The sequence below is a fragment of the Triticum urartu genome, chromosome 2A, assembly GCF_056163025.1.
Source record: "Triticum urartu cultivar PI428250 chromosome 2A, HENAU_Tu73, whole genome shotgun sequence".
Taxonomy (NCBI): Eukaryota; Viridiplantae; Streptophyta; class Magnoliopsida; order Poales; family Poaceae; genus Triticum; species Triticum urartu.
Genome location: NC_141874.1, coordinates 65,159,415 through 65,164,017, shown reverse-complemented (window position 1 = coordinate 65,164,017; position 4,603 = coordinate 65,159,415).

Below are 4,603 nucleotides of genomic sequence, written 5' to 3'. Positions count from 1 at the left end.
TTGCATCAACGTAACCATTTACGATGAGCTCTTTGTCACCTCCATACACGAGAAACATATCCTTAGTCCTTTTTAGGTATTTCAGGATGTTCTTGACTGCTGTCCAGTGATCCACTCCTGGATTACTTTGGTACCTCCCTGCTAGACTTATAGCAAGGCACACATCAGGTCTGGTACACAGCATTGCATACATGATAGAGCCTATGGCTGAAGCATAGGGAACTTCTTTCATCTTTTCTCTATCTTTTGCAGTGGTCGGGCATTGAGTCTTACTCAACTTCACACCTTGTAACACAGGCAAGAACCCTTTCTTTGCTTGATCCATTTTGAACTTCTTCAAAACTTTGTCAAGGTATGTGCTTTGTGAAAGTCCAATTAAGCGTCTTGATCTATCTCTATAGATCTTAATGCCCAATATGTAAGCAGCTTCACCGAGGTCTTTCATTGAAAAACTCTTATTCAAGTATCCCTTTATGCTATCCAGAAATTCTATATCATTTCCGATCAGAAATATGTCATCCACATATAATATCAGAAATGCTACAGAGCTCCCACTCACTTTCTTGTAAATACAGGCTTCCAAAAGCCTGTACAAAACCAAATGCTTTGATCACACTATCAAAGCGTTTATTCCAACTATGAGAGGCTTGCACCAGTCCATAAATGGATCGCTGGAGCTTGCACACTTTGTTAGCTCCCTTTGGATTAACAAAACCTTCTGGTTGCATCATATACAACTCTTCTTCCAAAATCCATTCAGGAATGCAGTTTTGACATCCATCTGCTAAATTTCATAATCATAAAATGCGGCAATTGCTAACATGATTCGGACAGACTTAAGCATCGCTACGGGTGAGAAGGTCTCATCGTAGTCAATCCCTTGAACTTGCCGAAAACCTTTTGCAATCAGTCGAGCTTTGTAGACAGTAACATTACCGTCAGCGTCAGTCTTCTTCTTGAAGATCCATTTATTCTCAATTGCTTGCCGATCATCGGGCAAGTCAACCAAAGTCCACACTTTGTTCTCATACATGGATCCCATCTCAGATTTCATGGCTTCAAGCCATTTTGCGGAATCTGGGCTCACCATCGCTTCTTCATAGTTCGTAGGTTCATCATGATCTAGTAGCATGACTTCCAGAACAGGATTACCGTACCACTCTGGTGCGGATCTTACTCTGGTTGATCTACGAGGTTCAGTAGTAACTTGATCTGAAGTTTCATGATCATCATCATTAGCTTCCTCACTAATTGGTGTAGGTGTCACAGAAACCGATTTCTGTGATGTACTACTTTCCAATAAGGGAGCAGGTACAGTTACCTCATCAAGTTCTACTTTCCTCCCACTCACTTCTTTCGAGAGAAACTCCTTCTCTAGAAAGGATCCATTTTTAGCAACAAATGTTTTGCCTTCGGATCTGTGATAGAAGGTGTACCCAACTGTCTCTTTTGGGTATCCTATGAAGACACATTTCTCCGATTTGGGTTCGAGCTTATCAGGTTGAAACTTTTTCACATAAGCATCGCAGGCCCAAACTTTGAGAAATGACAACTTTGGTTTCTTGCCAAACCATAGTTCATAAGGCGTCATCTCAACGGATTTCGATGGTGCCCTATTTAACATGAATGCGGCCGTCTCTAAAGCATAACCCCAAAACGATAGCGGTAAATCTGTAAGAACATCATAGATCGCACCATATCAAGTAAAGTACGGTTACGACGTTCGGACACACCATTACGCTGTGGTGTTCCGGGTGGCGTGAGTTGCGGAACTATTCCGCATTGTTTCAAATGTAGACCAAACTCGTAACTCAAATATTCTCCTCCACGATCAGATCGTAGAAACTTTATTTTCTTGTTACGATGATTTTCAACTTCACTCTGAAATTCCTTAAACTTTTCAAATGTTTCAGACTTATGCTTCATTAAGTAGATATACCCATATCTGCTTAAATCATCTGTGAAGGTGGGAAAATAACGATATCTGCCACGAGCTTCAACATTCATCGGACCACATACATCTGTACGTATGATTTCCAACAAATCTTTTGCTCTCTCCATAGTACCGGAGAACGGCGTTTTAGTCATCTTGCCCATGAGGCACGGTTCGCAAGTACCAAGTGATTCATAATCAAGTGGTTCCAAAAGTCCATCAGTATGGAGTTTCTTCATGTGCTTTACACCGATATGACCTAAACGGCAGTGCCACAAATAAGTTGCACTATCATTATCAACTCTGCATCTTTTGGTTTCAACATTATGAATATGTGTATCACTACTATCGAGATTCATCAAAAATAGACCACTCTTCAAGGGTGCATGACCATAAAAGATATTACTCATATAAATAGGACAACCATTATTCTCTGATTTAAATGAATAACCGTCTTGCATCAAACAAGATCCAGATATAATGTTCATTCTCAACGCTGGCACCAAATAACAATTATTTAGGTCTAATACTAATCCCGATGGTAGATGTAGAGGTAGAGGTAGCGTGCCGACCGCGATCACATCGACTTTGGAACCATTTCCCACGCGCATCATCACCTCATCCTTCGCCAGTGTTTGCTTAATCCGTAGTCCCTGTTTCGAGTTGCAAATATTAGCAACAGAACCAGTATCAAATACCCAGGTGCTACTGCGAGCTCTAGTAAGGTACACATCAATAACATGTATATCACATATACCTTTGTTCACCTTGCCATCCTTCTTATCCGCCAAATACTTGGGGCAGTTCCGCTTCCAGTGACCAGTCTGCTTGTAGTAGAAGCACTCAGTTTCAGGCTTAGGTCCAGACTTGGGTTTCTTCTCCTGAGCAGCAACTTGCTTGCTGTTCTGCTTGAAGTTTCCCCTTTTTCTTCCCCTTGCCCATTTTCTTGAAACTAGTGGTCTTGTTGACCATCAACACTTGATGCTCCTTCTTGATTTCTACCTTCGCAGCTTTTAGCATCGCGAAGAGCTCGCGAATAGTATTTTCCATCCCTTGCATATTATAGTTCATCACAAAGATCTTGTAGCTTGGTGGCAGTGATTGGAGAATTCTGTCAATGACGCTATCATCCAGAAGATTAACTCCCAGTTGAATAAAGTGATTATTATACCCAGACATTTTGAGTATATGCTCACTGACAGAACTGTTCTCCTCCATCTTGCAGCTGCAGAACTTATTGGAGACTTCATATCTCTCAATCCGGGCATTTGCTTGAAATATTAACTTCAACTCCTGGAACATCTCATATGCTCCATGACGTTCAAAACGTCGTTGAAGACCCGGTTCTAAGTCGTAAAGCATGGCACACTGAACTATAGAGTAGTCATCAGCTTTGCTCTGCCAGACGTTCATAACATCTGGTGTTGCTCCAGCAGCAGGCCTGGCACCCAGCGGTGCTTCCAGGACGTAATTCTTCTGTGTAGCAATGAGGATAATCCTCAAGTTACGGACCCAGTCCGTGTAATTGCTACCATCATCTTTCAACTTTGCTTTCTCAAGGAACACATTAAAATTCAACGGAACAACAGCACGGGCCATCTATCTACAATCAAACATAGACGAGCAAAATACTATCAGGTACTAAGTTCATGATAAATTTAAGTTCAATTAATCATATTACTTAAGAACTCCCACTTAGAAAGACATCCCTCTAATCCTCTAAGTGATCACGTGATCCAAATCAACTAAACCATAACCTATCATCACGTGAAATGGAGTAGCTTTCAATGGTGAACATCACTATGTTGATCATATCCACTATATGATTCACGCACGACCTTTCGGTCTCAGTGTTCCGAGGCCATATCTGCATATTCTAGGCTCGTCAAGTTTAACCTGAGTATCCTGCGTGTGCAAAACTGGCTTGCACCCGTTGTAGATGGACGCAGAGCTTATCACACCCGATCATCACGTGGTGTCTGGGCACGACGAACTTTGGCAACGGTGCATACTCAGGGAGAACACTTTTATCTTGAAATTTAGTGAGGAATCATCTTATAATGCTACCCTCAATCAAAGCAAGATAAGATGCATAAAAGATAAACATCAAATGCAATCAATATAAGTGATATGATATGGCCATCATCATCTTGTGCTTGCGATCTCCATCTCTGAAGCACCATCATGATCACCATCGTCACCGGCGCGACACCTTGATCTTCATCATAGCATCGTTGTCGTCTCGCCAATCTTATGCTTCTATGACTATCACTACCGCTTAGTGATAAAGTAAAGCATTACAGGGCGATTGCATTGCATACAATAAAGCGACAACCATATGGCTCCTGCCAGTTGCCGATAACTTGGTTACAAAACATGATCATCTCAAACAATAAAATTTAGCATCATGACTTGACCATATCACATCACAACATGCCCTGCAAAAACAAGTTAGACGTCCTCTACTTTGTTGTTGCAATTTTTACGTGGCTGCTACGGGCTTAGCATGAACCGTTCTTACCTACGCATGAAAACCACAACGATAGTTTGTCAAGTTGGTGTTGTTTTAACCTTCGCAAGGACCAGGCGTAGCCACACTCGGTTCAACTAAAATTGGAGAAACTGACACCCGCCAGCCACCTGTGTGCAAAGCACGTCGGTAGAACCAGT